This window comes from Galleria mellonella, unplaced genomic scaffold (genome assembly GCF_026898425.1).
Source record: "Galleria mellonella isolate WM207_F2 unplaced genomic scaffold, CSIRO_AGI_GalMel_v1 utg329, whole genome shotgun sequence".
Lineage (NCBI taxonomy): Eukaryota > Metazoa > Arthropoda > Insecta > Lepidoptera > Pyralidae > Galleria > Galleria mellonella.
In genome coordinates this window covers 290552-314559 of record NW_026442078.1, presented here as the reverse complement: position 1 = coordinate 314559, position 24008 = coordinate 290552, and the positions used below count along the sequence as shown (strand labels likewise).

Genomic DNA, 24008 nt, shown 5'->3' with positions numbered 1-24008 from the left:
AGTATTATTTATAGATACTTTGATTGCATGAATTATTTTCACAATCTTTATACGAAATCAAATGATAAGAAATATTTTAAAGCTCCACCTTTATTTGGTTTTATAATAGGAAGGAGTATGATTGAATCGTGATAGAAAAACAGTAGCAATATATTAGTAAGGATTAATATACATCACTGGGGAAAAGGGATTGTTAGTAATGAGGTCTAACTGACCCATTGCCAGCAATACAGCCTATTAGGTCGACCTCCACGTGGTTCCACCTGGAAACCATCGTGCTGGATTCTATATGTATTCATCACGATGGGCTAACTGACCTGCTTTTTCTTTCTCATCTATCATCCCTCACTGATGCCCCACCAGCGTATACCGTTAGCGCAGGAGGGGTTACCATTCCATTATCACCCATTAAAAAAAATATACATCACTGTGTGGTATGTATACATACACAGTTATGTGTATGTGATGCAGGCGTTAACTCCGGAAGCCGGCGCGGTCGGAGCGGACGCAATGGCGCCGGTGCACCTCTACCAATATGCACTAAACCTATATTATTGGTAGGTACAGCTATTATTGTAACGACCTACAATAGCGCAACAGTTAAGTATTTAAAATTTTAGACTTTCGCGCTGTATGTTTTATGATTTATAACAAAAATAAATCTACGCAATCGTTTTGATAAATTTTGATAATTAAGTCGAATTATCTCGACGTTTCAACCAAGTTGTAGCACTTAGTGCACTGTCATCTCCAAGGAAGAAGTTCTGCCTTCTTTTTTCGTTCTGATAAACCATAATGTGGGTTTTAGTTTGATTCTGATATTGTCTATTTATCTCTACTTAATAAAGTATATGGTAATGACACAAAATTATTAAAAGTAGGTAGGTATAATTTAAAAAGTTTAGTGCAATCTATCCCAACAATAATAACTATAACAAAAGTTACAATGATTTTATCATATTTGTAAAATCATGTTGCAAATGGGACGTTAGATATGGTGTTAAAGAAATTACATTTTGTTATTTTAATTTTTTCAATTATTGTTTATTGGTTTTCTTTTGATTTTAGTAATCTTGAACTTTCAATAATAATATCAACTATTAAATAGTATATCATAATTATATGTAGTGTATAATGTTGCATTTATTTTAACTATCAAGGCAATAATGAAAATATGTAGGAATATGCGTGAAACACATCAATAAACTGTGATTGTTGGAGATGTTTAGATGGTTATTTAAAATAGAAGAAAAATTTATTATATTTGGTAATTTAAATTGTACTCTTTTGAAAGGCTATATATGAAAGTTTATTTTATATAATACATAAGTATTCACGAATAATATATCTCTTAATGAATACCCCAAAATACACTGCAGAAAGCTTTCTGAAATAAAAAACTACAATGTCCTTTGTTACCTTCGTGACAAAAGCTAATATACCTTCGTCCTGAGCATGCTTTATCCTTAATTGGATGGCAATGTCTATAAAAAGAACAAGATGATACCGTCGCGTCGGTGGTCTGATTAAATTGTTTGAATGTTTGAATAAAATAATGTTAAAAAAGAATTTACATAAACCTTAATCATAATTATGATCAGCCCTCCTTAACGCTGGAAATATATTACGTAAGATCTAGTAAAAAAAAAAACTTATTTCTGTATATCCTTTAAAATTTCAAATATTAGATTGTTAATAAAATGACATTGACCTTAAATAAAATGACAGTTAAAAATTAAATGAATTTTTGTCTTGTTTAAGATTTGTTTCGTATATATTATTAATATCATAATATAATGCATCCAATGATAACGGCTTTCTGTTACGTCTCCCAAGAAAAAATCTTAGAAGACATGCCCTTTCTGACAAACTTCTACAGCAGGTTTTCTAGTACCTTCTGCATACCGTCTAAGATCTTGCTTCGATATCTGTCTGACCTACAATACGCTAAATATGTAAATAGAAACTTAATTAATTTAAAAAATCCTTCTTGGCCATTAATAAATAATTTTTAAATATTTTAATTATAAGGAACTCTCATTAAAAATAAATGAAGGATGATATCTGGGAAAGAAATTGTTAGGAATGGGGTCTAATAACTATAGCAAGCTATGTATACCCTATCAGGTGAACTTCCATGTGGAAGTTTATGTGACGACCACAATGGTTTCCAACTTCTGGAAACCATCATGGTTAATTCTTATAGAATTAATTCATCACGATCTCTCACTAGTGCTGCCCCAGCTTGTAACGTAGGTGGGGTTACCTTTCCATTCAAACCCATTACCCACCTAGCACTATACTGGGCTTATATATTTAGGTTGTGTGTCGTCCGTCAGTGTTAAACTTTTAAATATAAGTGGAAGAAATTATTACGTAAATACTTTATGGGTTTATTGTCACAAGATTTACGTATTCTGCTAACGGCTCTGGTCGTTGATATTCAACGTTATCTCTACGAGGAAACGAAATAGAGGCTGCTAAAGTGATACACGCGATTGCTTTTTGGAACATTTCCTCTAAAAGCTTTCACACAGAAAAGACAGCAACGGAAATGATAAAATAAATGTGAATTGAAATAACTTTTTATATGCCATGCTGTAAGCTCTCAGTTCCTAAAACTCGATGGGTGTATACTAGAAAATCTTATTTAATACATATGTTTTGATTGACAACTCAGTCTTTTTTTGTGGAACAAGTACATTTTTTACACAAAAGAAATAGTCACTTCATTTATCACAAAATGTCACAAAAACAACTACGAGTATGAACGAAGAAATCTCCCGGAAACACATTAAATAGAAAACATTTGGATTTGGAATGCAGAACTGTAGGTATAGAAGTAGGTTTTGTTTAGTAAGAAGCAGTTTTTTGCACTGCAAAAAATATAATATTAAATCCAAATGTAAATCATAACGATTCCAAAAAAAATATGGCTACCAAAAAATTACAGATGAACTCTTCTCCTCTTGGAAAATTCTATTACAAAGATCAATTAAATAATTAATTGAAAAGTTAGCTAACGTTAATTAAGAACGTTTGGTTTCATACGATCTATTAACATATATCTCTGCAGGGCTCGGGTCTCTCTTCGTAATAAGATAGGATATTATCTTACTATTACCACTAGGTTGATATATTGTGCGATTACCGCTTCTTACGACGTCACGAAGATGAAAAGGTTATATACAGGCTGTTTTTATTCTTACTTCAGCAACACACGGAAACATTTCAAAACAATTAAATTCGGTCAAATGGTCACATCTGCTGTTTGTATCCGCAGCCGTAGCATTTGAATTTTATGCGTAAACATCACTAAAATGGGAACTTTACTCATTGCAATTGATACCAACTGTTCGCATTTCAACATCAGGAATTGCTGTTTTGACAGTATAAATTGGCGAGCCAGTTCACCGATACAATTGCCAATTGGATGCCCTAGTAAATGAGTGGAATTGCAGTCGCGTCGTTTGGCGACATAAAATTTAAATTTAAACGCGTAATTACAATTCAACGATACCTAATAAAAGTTTTTAGATTTGGACTGTTATGATCTAAATGATACCTCCATAACTTTACTGTCTGCTTGTTTATTTGGCTGTGTCTTGATGTCAACACAAGTTATATAATATAAGGTAGATAATAATAGAACCAGACGATGTTAGTATATAGGAAATACTTAAAAAAATATGAGAGATCTTAACACGACTAATAGAAGCCAAAACAATAATTTTTTAAATGCACGGGAAAGAAAATGGTGGCCCATTCTATGCTATTCCAAACTGATATTAAAAATAATGTTCAATATTACACATGAAGAACAAGATAAACAGAACTTATGCGGGTTTTGTGCTCGTTGGACCAAATTAAAATCTTTCATTGTCAAAACTCTATGTATTCCTATATCAACGTGACTGACTTAATCAGCTCTATATAAATTCGTTATCATTAAAATTCCAATATGTTTTCATCTAGTACGTTGTAAGGCGTAGTTCAAATCATTTGCATCACAAAGACTGTCAGAAAATTAACTGCACGCATCGAGCCTGGTACCGTCACCGCCAAAGGTGACAACGTCTTCCACCTACACCTCTGATTACAACGTGACGTTTTGATCTTTGTATGTATACAGTATAGTACAGTGAGTTAGTTGACAATTGCGGTTTCGTCCATGTGGAATTTCGGAAAAATATATCAGACGTTAATTGTCCATTATTCAGCATAGGCCTCTTCTATAAAGTATTGCGAGTAGCTGCCACGCTTGGCAAGCGGGTCGGCAACCGCAATTAGCCTTTAGTTATGTTTTAAGAGGGACGCTGCAGCCCATCCCTCGACCATTAAGTTCTTTTAGTCGCCTCTTACGACACCCACGGGAATGGAAGGGCTGACCCATTCTATCCCGGAACCGCACAGCCAAATATCTTTATGTCATATTAAAACTGTACGTTGATGTTAATAGCATGATGCGAGTCTTTTCATGTCTGTGTATCGATTTTGGTCTCTTAATTAAAATATTAAAACGTAACGTTAGTAGATAAACTATTTATTATTACATTCTGTAATAAAAATTTAATGATGGAAATGTACATAATAGCAACCTAAATCTCGAGGAAATAAGGGATTGTTAATGAGAACTAGCGGTAGCAATTCCATTGCTAGCAATATCTGTTAGGTCAAACTCATAGCGGGCCTCCCTGGAAAGCATTTGTTAAAATTTTATATTTAATTACTTATTCTTATTGGACCTTTCTATAAACTACATTACTTAACATCATTCTCACTTCGACAATATTATTCAATAGAGTGGGAGTAAGGGATTGTTAGTAATAGGGTTTAATAATCCCATTGAGGGGGAAAGAGTATTAAGGTCAAACAGACCCATTGATAGTTTTTTTTTTAAATGAATAATTATGGAACACTGTTCCCCTGAAAAATATAGTGATTAATTACTGTTGAATTCATCACGATGGGCTAATTTACCTTTCTTTATCCTCATCTATCATCCCTCACTGGTGCCCCGTCAATATATACCAATAGCGCAGACGTAATTGTCATTCCATTATCGTCCATTAAAAAGCCAGCAGAGTAGGCGGAGTTATCGTGAATTTTTAATAATTAAAAAAAAAATCTTTGTAATCAACGACTCGACTAAACTATAAACACTCTGTAATCATTATTATTCACGAAATCACTGACTAATGAAACGACCATCGATTTAGGCGGCGTGGCGTGTCTATTTATTATTAATCGGACATTCAGAACTTTCCACTCCCCTGTACTTAAAGGGGGTGTTACTTGCTTATCTCAGACGACCGACGGATTACATTAAAGAGATGAAAGGTGTTTTTACAGGCATGAATTTTAAATTGCATTTACGAGGCCTGTGTTGAGAGCATTTCCCACTTATGTACAAACAAATTTACTTGACGAATTTTAATGCGAAGAATGATACCGCGGTTGTTAGCTGATGTCTTTACTGAAAGTTGTTTTTCCGTGTTCCTTTTTTGAATTTTCCGTGGTGTCTTCTATTCGTTTTATATTTTACGTCTTAGTGGATTAGATTGTTTACGATTCTGAATTTTAAATTAGGAATCATGAATTTATGTTTACGAAATGATTTAATTGTATGGCTTAAAATAATATCAAATAATATGCCTTATTAGAAGTATAATTAACGTGTGAAAGTAGGTATAAGTAACTATCATATCACGCAGCGCTATTTAGTCATACTAAACAGAATTACTACAGGTAGGTACGAGACAACTGTCTGTATGATAATGTCTGTAATATTGAGCTAAACGGATTGTTGGTAGCGGTGATATTAGTCTCCATTGCTAGCAATATACCCTGTCAGATCGACCTTCACGCGACATCTCCTGCAAACTATCGTAGTGAATTTACTACTATGGGTCAACTCATCTGACTTCATACTCATCGTTTCATCCTCCACTGGTATCTGGCCATTATATACCATTAGCATTGGCGGGTCCACCATTTCATTTTCATCTATAAAAAACCTAATAGACATACTTATATTTATTATATATAAATATATTTTTTAGTAAATACATAAGTACCATGCATTGAAAACAACTAAATCAGTACAAATACATATACACACGAATACGAATTATGATTAGGTACGGGTTGTGGGTGAATAGTTTCCTTAATAAATTACTCTTTTTATTTTACATTCAGTACTAAATAAACATTTTGGATTCTGTAAATCGGGCCGAGAACAATAATTCGAATTGAATCTATTTCTCTACCAAATCTGGCTTAAAGCCAAGGTCAATAAACCCTTTGTTTAAATACTGTACATCTACATACCTTAAAACCACACGACCTTCTGCTACCGATTCCATTCATCAACCATTTGAATTTGAATCCTAAAGTTATAATATAATAGAGTATATTATTGTCTATTGTCTTCAGCCGTATGTAAATAAGAAGGGTGTATCCTAAACAAATATACAGGGTGTCGCGAAGGCAGCAGCAGCAGCGATTGTGTTCCATCGCTAATATGGAATGGGCTGCTTATATTCAAAATATTAGAGACGAAAATATCGACGTATGGCAGGTCTTTATGGCTTCCGTGCCTTTAATTAAGGTAAAATGATACACAGGAATAAACCTTGTAATGAGAATTGGTAAAAATATCCATAACATTATCATCATCAAATTATCCGTTAATTGTTCACTGCTAAACAATAGGTCTCTCTCATAAACTGCCACAAGGAACAGTCCGTAACATACCTATGCATAAAAAGGGGAGTTGAGTACCAGAAGAGTGTAAAGGATTTGAAAGTTCTTGTATAAAATCACTCGAAGTTATTTAAATAGTATATGCTCTAATTTAACACTTCATCATCGTCTCAGCCATTATCTGAAATACGCTTACGATAAACAAATTACTTGGGACACTCCTCTATTTGTTATATCGATTCGTTATGTTGGGAGTTTTTGATATTTGAAACTTAATTCGTGTAAAGGCTAGAGCTAAAAGCAAAATCACTTGTGCGAAACAAATACCTTTGTCTCGGCGTAGTATCGGAACATTTAAACATTCAAATTAGCTCTCCCTACTTCATTAATTGTAATTCTATTCGAGCATTTACATTCTCGATGGTACACGTTCAATTGGAGTTTGGATGTGTGTTTGTATCTATTAACAAGACTGAAACAGCTCAGTTGTATTGTTCTATATATTTCGGGATGGCAAATAAGCATATGGCCAGCTAGATAGAAAATGATAAGTCAGGTATAGACATAATATTAGCCCCAATGTTTTTTTAATGGATGACGATGGAATGGTAACCCCGCCTGCACTATTAGTAAATACTGGCGGGGCACCAGTGAGGGATAATAGGTGAATATGAAAGCAGGGTAGTTAGCCTATAATTACTAATTCAAGAATTAACCACGATATATTGTTAGTAATGGAGTTGTTAGAACCCATTACTATCACTCCCTTTCCCCCTCATATTAGCCCCTGAGACAAATGGCAAACGAATCTATCGATAGAATCGTTATCTCTACCGTCCATTAGATAGAATGAGATAGCGAAGTTTGGTGTCTTTTTCTTTATTATGCGATTGCCAACCGTAATTATTATATCAATAGGTTCATTTGTCTCTTGTCTGGAAGCAAGATTTAATAGAATATACATTTGCGCGAACGTAGATGCGTAGCCATTATTGAGGACTATGGTATTATGCTTCCGTATCCCGTAACTTAATGTGAAATAGGATAGTAGGATTAAGTGTATACTCGTATAATAAGGATTTAAGCAGCTTTACCTTTTTTTTAATTAGTCTGGTTTTTTTTTGTATGATCTATATAAGATTTTCTTTGTGGTGCAAAATTTGCTCGTTTATGTGCAAAATCTACTTGTAAACCTACGGTGTGTATTGATTTATTTGTTTTATCATTTATAGTAACAGCATTATTAGTAAATATTAATTTTGCCACAATTAAAATTCTTTGTTTTTGTGGAGCAAAATCTGTTCTGAAAGATAAGTAGGAGTGTACATATCATCACCATCATCAAATCAGCCGTTTACTGTCCACTGCTAAATATAAGCCTCTCCTATAAGGGGAGTTGTGGTAGTGGTTGCCACGCTTGGCAGGCGGGTTGGCAATCACAGGCTTTGGTAATACTCTAAGAGGGATGCAGCAGCTCATCCTTTGATCATTAAATTCCCTTAGTCGCCTCTTACGTAACCCACGGTCATGGAAGAGATGGCCCATTCTATGTCGGGATCACACAGCATCATGTATATGGTATAACGTATAATAATTGTATAAATAAGCAAAAAGAGCATCTTGTGTGTTTTCCTTTGTCAAACTTTTTATTTTAGTAACAAAAATAAAATTAGATCTTGTTTTCCCGCTCCATCAGTATTCACGAAGTGTACGATCAAAATGATGCTCACTTACACGAAATTTTCTATGGAAATCACAACGCGATATTGGTACGCCGCTCTCACCTGGAACATCGTTGATTTTTCTCCAACAACTGAGCAATGTCATGAACGTAATCGTAGAGGTAAGATGCCGAATGAGATATCAAAGTTACGTCTTTTAGGTGTAAAAATTTCAAGTCTTGTACGTAACTAGCTGTTTTCCGCGGTTTTGCACGCGGGGATACTTCATCATCTGTTCCTGTAGAAATTACTTAGCAAATATTTACTTTCTTTAAGGTACTTACTATGTACTTATCTACCTACTTTTCAACTTTTATAACAGAATGCTATTTTTTAATTCTGGCCTTAATAGGTCATATTATTATGGATGGATGAATGCATAGTTCGATGTACCTATGGATAGATGGATGAATATTTGTTACTCTTTTACACAAAAACTACAAAACGGATTTAAATGAAACTTAGTATACGGGTAGGTTATATCCTAATTTAGCACATAAGATACTTTATGTAATGATTTAAAAGGGTGAACTCGTGGAATGTGTATAGCTAGTATTATAAACAGCTATATTACTAATTTAGTTAATATACTTAAAAAAAAATTATACATATAGCAGGTCAGTTAGCCCATCGTGTTAAAAACACCTGGAATTCATCACGATGATGTCCAGCGGATGCAACGTGGAGTTCGTTCTGACGGGGTATATTACTAGCGACAATGATCCAGTGATTAGGTAAATCCTAATGGTCGCTTGTAGATAAAAATAGTACAATTACCTTATCCGTTAGCCTTCCTTAAAACTAAGATATTATGTCTCTGTACCCTGTAATTTCTCTGATATATCCCACTCTGTTTTATTATTAGAAAATACCTAGTTAAGAACGTCTGCATATTAGTTCAAAAGGTTACATTTTTAATATCTACAGACTTTCATAATAATACGTTTACATTATTTTCAATATTCAAATTTAAAACTTGTTAAGGATCTGGTAGTACGAGTATGTAGACCATTTACAGCCACTTAAGTTATTAGTCGTATACGCATTTTGCTTGCAAACGGTACCAATGTATCTACCGCATACGACATTTATAGGCTATGTTTAGGCATTTCGGGGCGAATGCTTACGGTACCCAAATAAACTTCACATAGCATATAGGATTTTCAACTCTACACCCCAGGTATGAAGGCTTCGAAACTGAAAAGCTATTTTGGCATTCCTCTATTGCCGGTGAAGCATAAAGGCCTCCATTCATGTACCGTGAAAGCCTGCCGTATAGACACGAGAGGCATAGACACGTAAAAATGATTTATATCCGCCTAGATGCCTTATCGGGTGTTGTCAAACTATGGAAAAGGTAGATTGTGCCGAGATAGGAGATGCATTTTAAGGTATTGATTTGTGTTGAACATTTGTTGGTCTTATCACTCTATAGTTGTCCTCGTGTACCATAGAAGAATTATTATCGAAACAATCTAACGATATTCCCACCGTGTCTTTGGTGTAGTTAGGATACGCAGCAATCAATTGATAGAAATCGTCAAGCGTGAATTGAACTTGCATCTAGAAGGTTCTGTTCGTATTTAAGTGAAGAGATAAAGAGAGTTTATCACAAGTTAAATTAATAAAGTTCCCTCTAAACTTAATAATAATCTTGTTTATATCTTCCGAATGGAGGAGCTTCTAAATCCATCTGTATTTTTGTTTGTATATATGTTATTCGATATCTTTGCCAGTCGTGAACCGATATTGAAAATTATTTATCCAATCAAAAAGGTCCTTGTTGATTCTTATTAATTTGATCACAATTGATGCCGCTCTTTGAAGTGTTTGTAGAGCAAAATCCTTCATCATCCGTAACATAATTTACTTGTAGACTAGGCATGAGTAATTTGGATACCGATCTGATATCTATATATTGGGTTTCTGTGGACATTAATGATGGTCATAACCCATATCGATCGGATATTTATTTTAGAATGTGTTAATAGTCTGTTATCCAATATTATTTATTATATATTATTTTAAGGTATTTGTTATTGGATCTGTAGATATTCTAACAAAAATATATAGATATTACTGTAGAGGGAGACTTTGTACAAAAGTCGATTGCTTGGGCACCTCTGTCCCATTCGTGTTTCTACCGTGAAGCTGTTGTATTTGCATGGCTGTGTTTCGGTTTGAAGGGTGGGATATGGCGTGAATTTACTGGGTACGAAGGAATAACACCTGAGTCCTCGGGAATGGCAACGCATGGGGGGTATCATGGGCGAAACAATATACTCTGTTATGTCCATGGTACTGCTCATGTCCATAGGCGACGGTTACCACTTTCCATCAGGTGGACCATCAGCTTGTTTGCCATTCTAAGTTGTATAAAAAAAATACTCATCCCTATTATAAACACGATGCCACGTTTTAAATAAAATATTTTTTAAATAACCTAAATGTGTTTACGAGTACGAAATATCACGCCATCTACCGGCGTGTTTATTTTATTTTATAATAATAATGAGATTACTAATCTGCTGCAAGTTTTTACGTCATAATTTCTGTTTATTTTGTTTGATTCTACTGAAAATAACTGAATAAATAATACAAGTACTGTAGTTTAACAACTATTTGTTAAACTACAGTACTTGTATTATTTATTCAGTTATTTTCAGTAGAGTAAATTGTTAAATATTAAAGTCAAATATTATCTTTGGCACGTACTTAACTGAATAATAATGATATATATTATATTTATTTTGAAGGTTACATAAGCTAATGTATTATAAAGAACTGGTGTCTGAAGTAGTTGTTAGAAGAAGCACACCCCACAGTGTTGGTACTATTTTACAATTTGCTCTGGTTATGAATATAATAACAACATGAATATATATATTTAAGGTTATACAACCAAATACAACAATAATGTTCTTAGAGAACCCTAAAAGGGGATGAAATTAAAAAAAATTAGAGAACGATACAAGAATAAATAAAAATACAAAAACTTTATTAAAGGAATGGATGAAAAAAAAACAGGATAACAAATGTACACATTCAAATGTAGAGTCAGCGTATTAAACTTAATCATGTTTAGTATGCATGTAATAAATTGTGTTAATAAAAAACACAAAGTCATAAATAACACTATCACCAGTATATCTATTTATTTTCTAACCATTGATCTTGTTCTAAAACTGTTCATGGATAATGAATTGAGTTAAAATAAACATTTATTTGATATTGGAGTTAATATCTATACTAATATAATAAACAGGGAAGAGCATTGTTGACGATCGGCGTCGATTACAAGTGTAAAGCAAAGTAAGTGCGTGCATCTGGAAAAAATTTTAGTAGAATAATTTTAATAAAATTAGACATAGGATAGTGGATACGGTGGTTAAAAGCCTCATTGGACACTGATGGAAAAATATACTCGTAGATATTCAGGTAAACAAAGTCGCGGGCACATCTAGTCTGTAGAAATTGGTAATCTCCAAAATATTAACGTGAAACTTAACTGGGCTTAAGATACAATCAGTAACTCCTATTACGAACCCTCGGTCTTATCTGTAAATATTGATTAAAACGTGCCCGGAATGGCAAGCGTCCCTCCGTGAAGTTTGCAACCGCGGAGATTAGTTGGCGAGCCCAGAAACCAGAACCTCGCCAACGTCAAACCCTACCAACGCTCATACCTACATAGTGGTAGATTTGTTAAAGTAATCACACAGAAATGTAGATCGCAGATATGTTACGAGACACACAGACAAAAATTTCTTAGCACAGTTTTTGTAAATTTTAAATATTACATTTTTATGTGTTAAAGAAGATACTTATTAATTTATTTATATGTATTTATTTATATAGCTGATGGATGGCAGCAGCATTCCTCTTAAAACAGTACCAAAACCTAACTGCGGTTGCCAACCTGTCTACCAAGAAAGGCAACTACTGGCAAAATTCCCTCTAATGGAGGAGGATGATAGTCATCCGTGGACAGTTAACGTTTGATAAGATGATAATGATGAATTATTTATTTATTTGAGTAGACAAATAGTTGCATTATATAAAAAAAAATTTAAACAAGAACATAATTATGAAGGGAAATAATAGTGCGATCTACCATAGCCACATACTTCAGCCAGAAGTTTTATCTAAGTTTTTTTATTAAATGTATTTCCTCGTCTTTGATTAAGATATATTCTGTTCAGTTGTGTATTAAATAAATGTTGTTTTAATTATATACCTCATATAATTTAGAAAAGTTTTCTCCTAATTGAACCAATCGAGAATCGAAACTGGACCCTCGTTTACGCAAAATAACGTACGCGCTACAGTTGTCAACTAGTACTAATTATAAATGAGAAAGTGAGTTTGTTTATTACATATTGACGTTTTATTGATTCAACTGTCATATTATATCAGCAGGTAATTCCACTGTTGACCATAAGCCTTTCCCAATTCAGTTTTGCCAGTAGTTGCCACGCTTGGCAGGTGACTGACCATACTAATTGTTACCAAATTTAGCATACACTACTATTTGAGACAGAGAAGGACTTAAGCTATTTTTTATTCCAGTCTCTAAATATATTCTGTTCACGCAAATAAAATCGTGGGTAAAAAAACTAGTATGAAAATAGAACGAAAAATCTAATGTTCGTATTTAGAGCTAGTTGGTAAAACGCAAATGACTGTGTGTAGCGACCTCATAGGGGCGGTCGGTCAAACTAAACCGATGGTGATTAATGACTGTGGCCCAACGACGAGCCCAGTCCATGATCTAGCTTGATTACCCCGTATTTTTTCTTTTATATAATATTAGTTACCAGGCGACTTCTTATGCTCCCTCAGGAATTTATTAAAAATTATTATTTATTTATTTGATATAATTACTATGATGATTTATTTATTTATTTGGGTAAACAAACAGTTACATTATATAAAAAAAATATTATAACAAAAACATAGATATAAAGAGATATAATAGTGGAACCTACACCGTAATAACTGTATTAAATAATAACTGTATCGCGCGACTTCATTCGCGTAAATCAATTTATCAAGTATACTATGTGCTAAATTAGGATACAAGCTATCCGTACACCAAATTTCATTCAAATCCGTTTAGTAGTTTTTGCATAAAAGAATAACAAACATCCATCCATCCATTGTTACAAACTTTTTTATTGATAATATTAATAGGATGGTCCTGCAGAAATGTTATTTTTAAATATTGTTATAATTTTGTTAAATACTTTTATTTTATTTGTTCTACACATATATAACAATTTAATGTACCGATACTAATAAATAATTTATAGAAAAAGTATTTCATTATTTTATTTTCGTCCGTTCTATTTTCGGTCTATGCGCGGTTTAAAAATTTATCCTTAAATGACTAAATTCCATAAAAATATATGCGAAGTTCGTTTACTAATTATGCCAATGAATAATAGAAATATTATACATAATCCAGTTTTTTTTTTTTCTATAAAATTTACATCAGCTGAAGTCCCAGGACAACTCGTGTGGGGGAAAGTCCATTACGGCCGACCGCACCCAAATCTCTACCTATTTTAATCACACTACACCCTGCCGGCTTTTGTCATGCGTGCTGTTGATGGGGACCATGTCAAAAACTTTTATAAACGACTTTATTTGTCCCTATTTTGAGTTGAAATTTCAGTGAAACTGAAATTTGAGGTCGGGAGAAAAAGCCATGTAAATAATGTTTGTCTATATAAATATATTATGAGGTTTTTAATCATTTGTTTCAATAGAATAGTATTTTTCTTAGTTTCTATCTCAGTCATGGAGTATAGTTTATTTAACTAAAAATAATGACTAAAAAACTACCAATTACCTATTACTTTTACGTTCTGGTAACTTCTACGTTAAAAACTTAAATTCCTAGTGTACCCTTAATACTGACAAGCTCAAAAAGACTTGCCATCTAGAGCCGTAAAATACATTAATAAATAAACTTCACTGAGAACAAAATTAGTATAATTTGATCCGTAAACAACTCTATGATACCTTTTGTTTTCCTATTTTAGAATATTTTCAATAAGGAACATTCAGTTGGTATTAAATAGTAAGAATATGTACTTAAGTTATCACTTAACAGATACATAAATTGTATTTGTCAACTTAAATCGATCTAGTTTAGTTTAAATATACTCAGTAGAATTAGGTGCATTTTTTGTCATATAAATAATTATTTAATAAATTATTACAACTATTTCAACAGCCATTTAATAGATTAAATTTATAATCTACACTAATATTGTTTTCTGGTTATCTGTTTTCATTTTATTCTAAAACTGCTCATGGATACCAAACTGAATTAATATAACATTTGTTATTTTAATTAATATTTGTACTAATATTATATAAAAAAAGATTTGATTGTTGGTTTGTAAAACTTAAAAACTACTCAAAAGATTTTAAAAATTCATACATTGGAAGTTACAGTATCAGCAAGTAATACAGGCTTAATATTATTTTCGAAAATTCTATTTACCCATGCAAACCCGGGCCAGATATCTAGGGTCTAATACTAATGATGTCTAATAATATATGTATTTTTTTTCTGTTATATAAAAACCAGCTTACAGAGGAATAACACCTGAGTCCTCAGGAATGGCAACGCATGGGGGGTACCATGGGCGAAACAGTATACTCTGTCATGTCCATGGTACTGCTCAGGTCTATAGGCGACGGTTACCACTTTCCATCAGATGGGCCGTCAGTTTGTTTGCCATTCTAAGTTGTATAAAAAAAATAAAAAAAGACCATATAAATAGCTTGAAATTCTACTAGTATAGCCTTTTTAAATCCATTCATGTATAATGCGATTTATCTGTCTGGCTAGCTTAAATTATTTAGGTGATTACATACAATATTATGCTAATTGCGGTGAGGAGGTTAATTTTAACATCAATTTTGATCGCTGGTCAAAGTATTCGACACATCACTTAATCTTTAACATTTCAACCTTTGTTTAATTTGCATAAATATAACTTCCATAACTACTAACAAGATCTATATATTTATACAAGTTAGCAATTCGACACGGCTTTGTTCGGGTTCAATTAGGTCTAAACACCAAGGATTATGGTAATCTAATTTTTTATTAAATACTCGAGTACTGCTTTGATACCGTATTTTTAAGACTATATGACTTTATATTATTATTTGATTTATTGACGTTTTTTTTATGGGTGAAAATGGTATGGTAATCCCGCTTGCGCTAACGAGATACGCTGGCCGAGCACCAGTGAAGGGTGATAGATGAGAATGAAAACAGGCCAGTTAGCCCATCATGATGAATTTATCAGGAACTAACCATGATAGTTTCCAGGTAGAACCGCGAGGAGGTCGACCTGGTTGAGTATATTGCTAGCAATGGGATTCTTGACGTATTAGTTTTATTTTTTTATGATTGGTGTTTTTTTATATAAAACATTTTTTTTTTGTATGGCAACTAATAACTGTTGCCTGTAGAGAAAGATAGAAATGTATATTATATCATTGTTAATAAAATAAATAATAAAATTAACTTGTTTGTTATGTTTATTGTTTTACCACAAGAGACTTTTTACAAAAGTCGTCGGTATGGGTACCTTTGTCCCACTGGTGTTTCTCTACAGCAGTTGTGTTTGCATGGTTATGTTTTAGTTTGAAGGGTGAACTATGGCAGTTAAACTATAGGATACGGTGGCATAATATCGTGGTCCTTAGAAATGGCAAGTCATGAAGATTACCATAAGGGTCACAGTATATTAATTAAAATTAAATTTTTATAGTAATGAATGTGAATTATGCATATATACTTGAAATAAAAAGTATTTTTTATTTATTTATTATATTCTGTAATGTCCATAGTGCTGTTTATGTATTTTTTTTCTTTTTAATTTTTATTTCTATTCTCCATCAGGTAGGCCATCAGTTTGTTTGTCATTCTAAGTATCATAAAAAATACAAAAGAGGCCATTTGTTTGCACAATAACGAATTAATAGATTATCGAATTTAAGATGTTATATTGCAGAATTTCCTTCGAATTAGAAACTTTTAAACGTCGATCTCCACTTCAACGTATTCAAATTGGTAAAGTAAGAAAATTCTTTAGGTGAGCGAGCAAACTTGTAATTCACTTTCTACGCTTGTTTCATGCCGATCCCAGCATTTCGCTTTCCCAGCTGTATTGCGGGAGTAATCAGTAAAACGAAAGTCCGTCATACCTTTCTGATGTCTTTCCGAAGCCACCTTATCTGAGTAGGCCTCTATAAGATAGAGGAATCAATCGTTCTACTTATTTTATTCAATTTGTATGGTTAAGGAAAAGGTAATATCGAAAACGTATATTAAAAAGAATATACAAAAAAAAAAGAAAATAAAAATACAAAATGAAGATTATTGAAAAGGCCGAGTGGTCTTTTTAATAATCTTTGCCATTACTAATATTATAAATGTGGAAATGAGTTTGTTTTTTTGTTACCTCATAGTGCCTCAAATGGCTTCAATCACTATGAAATTCCCGTATGATCCCGGCATAGGCTAGGCCACCCCTTCCTTTTCCATACGTGACGTAAGAGGCGGCTAAGGGAGGAGAAGCCTAACTGCGGTTGCCAATCCGCCTGCCAAGCGTGGCAACTACTGGCAAACCCCCCTTTAGTAGAAGGCTTATGTTCAGTAGTACCCAGTTAACTTCTGGTATGATGATGCTGATGAAATTTGGTATATACGTACTGCCTGCGCTAACGGGATACGCTGGCGGAGCACTAGTGAAGGGTGATTGATGAGAATGAAAACAGGCCAGTTAGCCTATCATGATGTATTCATCAGGAATTAACCATGATAGTTTCCAGGGTGGTTATCTTGAAAAGATTGCTTTCAGCAATAAGACTGAATTAGTACCTGTTCTTGTACTTATACAAGTATATCTATTGCTTTTTGCTCTTGTTTTCTTTTATTGTATAATGCAAATAAAATTCATTCATCCATTTGTATGAAGTCAATACATGCTATTTATTAGAAAGGTATTAAAAAATAAAATAAAAAGAAATATAGAATTACGAGTATATGAAGTAACTTTTATTTTTCCGTCGACAATAATATGTATGTTTATTTATATGCTTTATAAATACATTTATTTTTGTGTTAATGAATTAATAAATAAAATCGTACCATTTGTGATCATTTGCATTTTCAAAAAATGAAAAGTCTACGTGTAACTAGCATATATTTTGCATTCATTGTAAGTCATTGAACACTGTTACCATTTTTTGGTCTGAAAACTAGGTCATGGACATCATAGGCGCTTTTTTCGAACTAATCTATTACTGTTGACCGCACATGACCTTTACAGCTTCACCAAGTAAGGGGTGAGCGGACGTACGCTAATTAAATAATCTATACCCAATAATGTTTAAAAAAATTCAAATTGTCAAATTGACGTAACAATCTATATTAGTTTCAATTAAGTGTCAATTCTGTAGATGTAGTGGGTATAACATAGTTACGTACTGACAGACTGGCAATACAATAAGAAAAGAATTCTTTATAATGTCGGCCTCAAAAGGACTTGTATCCAGAACCGTAAAACATATTAATAAAAAAAACGAGACAAGGAAATAGTTATACTAGTGTGCGTGATTTGTAAATGTGTGCATGTGACAGGTCAGAATTTATATGGTATCAAACTTGCAAAAATACCAAAAATTCACGTATTTGATATAATTTTTATTTCAATAGGTGGACGATCAGAAATCAGACACTGCATACTAAACAAGCATATGACCTAACTAGGCTTATATCCAAAAAGTGTTTGCAGATTTTGCCACAATGAGGAAGAAACGCCGCAGCACTTAATGTGTCGCTGTAGCCCACTCATACATAAACGATATATCTCCTTTGGAAAACACACTATATCCTGAGGAAATAAAAAAAAACATGGCTATAAAAAACATCTTAATATTCCCATCATTGATAGGAATTAGCAGCGAACTTTAAAAAAGGACGAGCACGAAAGATCATGGAAAGGTCGCAGTGTCATAGGTTTTTCTGCCTGAAAAAACCCATCTGTCAATAGTAATCCGCAACCATAGTACCAATACGGGTAGTACTATCTACTACAGGCGTAATCCCAAATCAGCTACACTTATCACTTAGAACTCTTGACCTTCCGTGCAACACTTACATCGAACTACAAAAATCTGTAATACTAAACACCTGTTCCATTGTTCGGCGGTTTTTAACATGTAACCAAAATTAATTATGTGTAAACTCTATGAGATACTTGGCAGCAAGCCCATACTCGTAGCAATAAAGCCAACTATACGTTGAGTAGTAAATCAAAATAAATAAAAAAAAATTGATAATATTGAGCTGTAGCTACATAGCAGTTATAAACATATATATAATACATTATTCTTACAAATCCTTACCGATATTATAAATGTGAAAGTGTGTTTGTTGAATGATTGATGAATGTGGAGGAAGCGAAAGAGGCTTGTTTGAATCGAAGCATTTGGCGTTCCATTGTTTCTGCCTATCCTAATGGGAGACTGACGTGACAGATATGTATATATGTATTTGTTTGTTTGTTCATTAAATTTAATAGTAAACGTATAGTACATGTATACCCAATTTCATATGTATACCTATGAAGATAGTAATGTTTTGTGGTTCGTGAGGTCAATGACCGTCGCCAGGCCCGGCCGTAACCCGTAGAAGGGGTGCCTTCGGACATTCGCGCGTTAATCCATGCTAACTGCCCGCTTATACACTATTAGTGGGTAATCCCCGGTTATAAACAATGTAGTATAAACAGAGTATATGGTATTAACTCGTTATCTAAATTAGCTCGGTACCTACGAAATATTATTAGAATTGTTGCATTTATTTATAATATTATATAGGTAGAAATCGATTCGTCAGCACTACGGAAAACTAACGCTGTTATTCATAAAAACGTCAAGTCTCATAAACTTACTTTAGTTATATTGAACAGTTTTGTCTCTTTCTTTTACACTATATTCCCAATTTAAACCAAAGTGACAAGACAGTTCAATAGCTGAAATAGGTCTGTAGTAAGTTTGTTTTGACGAATATGGAGGTAAGACTCTAACCATGAAATATACTAGCGACTAGAGACCTAGTAGGTGCTTTGTGCAAGAAATGAGTTTAGAAATTCAAAGAAGTAATGCTGTCAGGATCTTGGGTACGTTAACGATTTTGATTTCACTCTATGTATACAAGTGCATAACTACATTATTGTTCACTTAAATACTTCTTTATTATTAAAGATATATTATATATATATTTTTTAACTATAGAGAATTAAAGGCAAATTTTCTAAATTTATTGTTACAAAAAATAAATTATAAAATATAAATAAATTAAAATTATATCATTGAAAAAATTGAATTTTAGCTACATTTTGTTATATAAAAATAAAGAATCTATAGCATAGTAACCTAGTGATATAATTTTTTTTTTATCGTTTTGTCTTGCAAACTTAACAATCAATTTTTTGGCGGTTAAGTATAAAAAAGATAATAAAAATTGTACTATTTGGCTATTAAAGTAGCTGCCACTTGAAGATAAATCTACCAATTAGTATGGTAAAACGCCCATATCTTACTGTCTACGTAGAAACATCAGTCGACCTAATGCGCCCGGTAGGGGGCGCACGTATTTTTTACGATCGGCCCAGTGTTACCCCACAAAAATTCGCCCCTGCTGTTTCAGTACTAATTCGCATATCTGTGCTCGCCAGCCGTACAAAACCACATCATATTTGATGGCCAGAATTAGTTGTATTGTCATTTTGCTAAATCACCACAGACATGGGCTGCGCAGAAAATAATAAACGAAAATTTCATTACGAGTCCGTATCATTGTGTACATATAATTATCTATACTATTACCAGGAGGAAGAATGTTATTACTAACTTTTATTTATTTATTTATTTATTCATTAATACAAATATGTGTACATGGCGGACTTAATACTAAATGCATTCTCTCCCAGTCAACCATAGAGAAGTGTCAGAAAACTCGAATGCGGTACTAGTAATTATTGATATACATACATACTAAAATTACATACTCGTATATAAACGAATAAATGTATATAAATAACAAATATACTTACACATATATGACATATACTATATTATACACGAAATTGAGAATAATATAAAGCACTTACTGCTCGGATAAAGTAAAAAAGTGAGCCTGAACTTTTTTTTTGAAAGACGGTTTAGTCGGTAGTCTCTTAATGGCATCAGGAAGTGCGTTCCAGAGTCGTGAAGATTGTAGGAGAAAAGAGTTTGAAGCGAAAGTGAGTTTCAAAAAGACTTTATATGTCGTCTGACCATTTTCAAGTACGGTACACATCATCAGAAGGTAGTCATTATCATCATCATCCCAGCCATTGTCCGTCCACTGCTGGACATAGGCTTCCCCCATAATTGGGGGGTTTTGCTAGTATATGCCACGCTAGGCAGATTGGCAATCGCAGGCGTTTGCTGATGTTTTAACAGGGACGCTGCTGTCCATCCAGACGGTAATGTTGTTTAATTAATCACCTGTCCAGTTGATAATTATATATCAAAGGTTTACAAAATTTAAATGTCTTTGCAAAAATCAAATAAATAATTGCGTGTAAAATGGTGTAAAATATTTTTCCTACCATTTAAAAACAATACTTTGTTTAGAAGTAAGAAATATGTATATGACAATAGGCTTTACAATTATCAATATACGCTTATTTGAGTTTAGCATTAAATACTATTTGGTTTTTTGTTGACTTTTATATGATTACCGAATGTATGACGTGGGTGGTGAGTACAGAAGGCACTCTAATGGTGTAGAATAGCTTTTGAAGATAGACAACAAAATTATGATATTATTTCTAGTTAATGTATACACAAATATCTAAAACTCGTTTTTTTTTTGCATATCGAAGATGACTTTATATTTATAATATTATGAGGATGTATATTTTTATTATATACTATAAATTATTTCACATCATTTGAACAAAAATCCTTGTCAACAACTTTGGAAATAGCAGGAATACCAGATATTTCCCAAGGAGACTTGAAGGACGTATTGAGCAGGGTAGTTGTAAAATTGGAATTGGATGAGAATGACATTCAATCAACGCAACGTTTACCTAGTTCTAAGGACAAACCTTGTGTAATTCGTATGGAAATGAAGACAAAATCTGTATGTAAACATTGGATAGAAGCTAGCAAGAAGAAGAGACTTACTGTTGGACAGGTCATACCAGATGTGGTCAAGGATAAAGCAGAAAACCGTATTTATATCAGAGAAGCTTTAACAAAACATGTCAAGAGTATTCTATACAACTCTAAAATACAACTTAGCAAGTCATTTCAATTCATATGGTGTAAGGATGGTAATGTGTGCGCAAGAAAAAACAGCAACAGTAAAATCTATTATATTCGCTCATCACAGGACATCAATCAACTATCTCAGGTTTAATAAAACTACGTATTTACCTGCCTACCCACTTGTTCTAAAAGTTTCCTTTGTTTCTTCTTATTGTTATTGTTATTACTTAAATCCACATACGTATTTTACATACAAAATAATATAAATACATATTTATTGTGAATAGTACTAAAGAAAAAAAAAATGGATACACAAATTAATGAAATATATAATTGTAACTCCATTAATGATTTCTTCCTACAAATACCTTGTCAAAATTCATTAAAAATATCTAGTATGCACATAAATATACGAAGTATGACTAGAAATTTCTCTAAATTGCTACAAGTAATTCACAGTAGTCGATTTCCCTTGGATATTATTGTTATTACCGAGGCTGGTATCTCAGAAAATATTTGTCATTTATATAATATACCTGGCTATAATATGTATTCAAATTTACGCATAAATAAACGAGGAGGAGGTATTATATTGTATGTCAAAAATTATATTAAGTTTACAGCATTACAACACAAAACAAAAACATTTGAATGCTTGTCAGGTATTATAAAAATAGATTGTAGACATGACGTAGTTGTGTGTGCTGTCTATAGGCCACCATCTACAAATAAAAACATTTTTGTGAAGGAACTAGATAGTCACTTAACGTCGTTTGATTCGAAACAAAATCTTCTTTTAATTGGTGATACAAACATAGACCTCAAATCCAGTTTACCATTTAGAGATATATATTTAGAGTCACTTAGTAAACATGGTTTAATGTGTGGAATAACTGATTATAGTAGAATCGAAACAAGAATGAATGTTATGACCAAATCATGTATTGACCATATTTTTGCGCGGTTTCCAACCATGCACCCGTATTCTGCGGTGCTAGATGTCGTACTAGCCGATCACCGCGCTATTGTATTCGCGTGCATCGACTATAACCAACCCAAGTATATACAGCGCGTTATTAAACCAATTATAAATTATGATATTCTTTGCGAGGAACTGAAAAAAGTTAACTGGTTCCTAACTTCAAATATGTACTGCCCTAACAAAATCTTTAAATTCATTAATAGCTCTTTTAATAATGCTAATAAAGTAGCAACTTCTATGAAAGCTGTTCGGCAAGAAAATAATAAAGGATTAAAACTACCTTGGATAGACAAAAATGTAACAAAATTGTGCCAAAAGCGTGATAAATTATTTAGATCTTGGAAAAATAGCTTAAATGATCCTAAGATAAGATTAGAATATAATAAAACTCGTAATAAAGCACATAAAATAATAGAAATAAAAAGAAATTCCTTTTATATTCAACAAATACAGAATAACTTTAAAAACACAAAAAAAGTTTACGAAATCCTAAACAGAATGTTAGGCCGTGTAACGTTATCAATAGATGAAGCGATACTTAGAGCATTCGATGCACAAGGATTAAGTAATAAAGATATCGCCATCAATTTTGCCACTAACTTTGATAATGCAGTGAAGAATATCACTCCGAAATGTACTGTCAGACTTTTAGATCCAGGAAGCTATAGTAAACAAACTAACTGCAGCATTTATTATCAAAAAGCTTCAAGTGAAAAAATAAATAAAATTATCGATAAATTAGACTATAGAAAAGCTCCAGGTCTTGATAACATTAAAGTGTCAGATATTAAAATAGTTAGTAAGGCGGTATCGGTAGCTATTGCTAACCTCATAAATTCTAGTGTTAAAACTGGCGTATATCCCGATGAACTAAAGATTGGTTGTGTTAGACCGGTATTTAAGAAAGGGTTAAGAAATAATTATTTAGACTATCGTCCCATTACCTTACTTTCTACAATAGACAAAATAGTTGAAAAATATGTTTGCGAACAAATTCATAAATTTTATCGTAAGCAAGATGTAATTTACCAAAATCAATTTGGTTTTCAATCGGGTAAAAGTACTAGTCAGCTGTTATCTAAATTTACAGATGAGATTAATGAACATCTCAATAAAAAACAATACGTGTTGGCTTTATTCATAGACTTTTCCCGTGCTTTTGATACCCTAAAACATGCACAAATAATTACTAAACTTGATGAGTCTGGTGTACGTGGGCCTTTACTCAACTGGTGCAAGAA

The 24008-nt window shown here is 32.8% G+C and overlaps 1 protein-coding gene across 2 annotated transcripts in view; it reads left to right on the top strand.

The window, feature by feature from the left end:
* Positions 1–24008, top strand: part of LOC113511818 (caskin-2) — a 350084-nt gene that overhangs the window by 125551 nt on the left and 200525 nt on the right. The window lies entirely within an intron of this gene.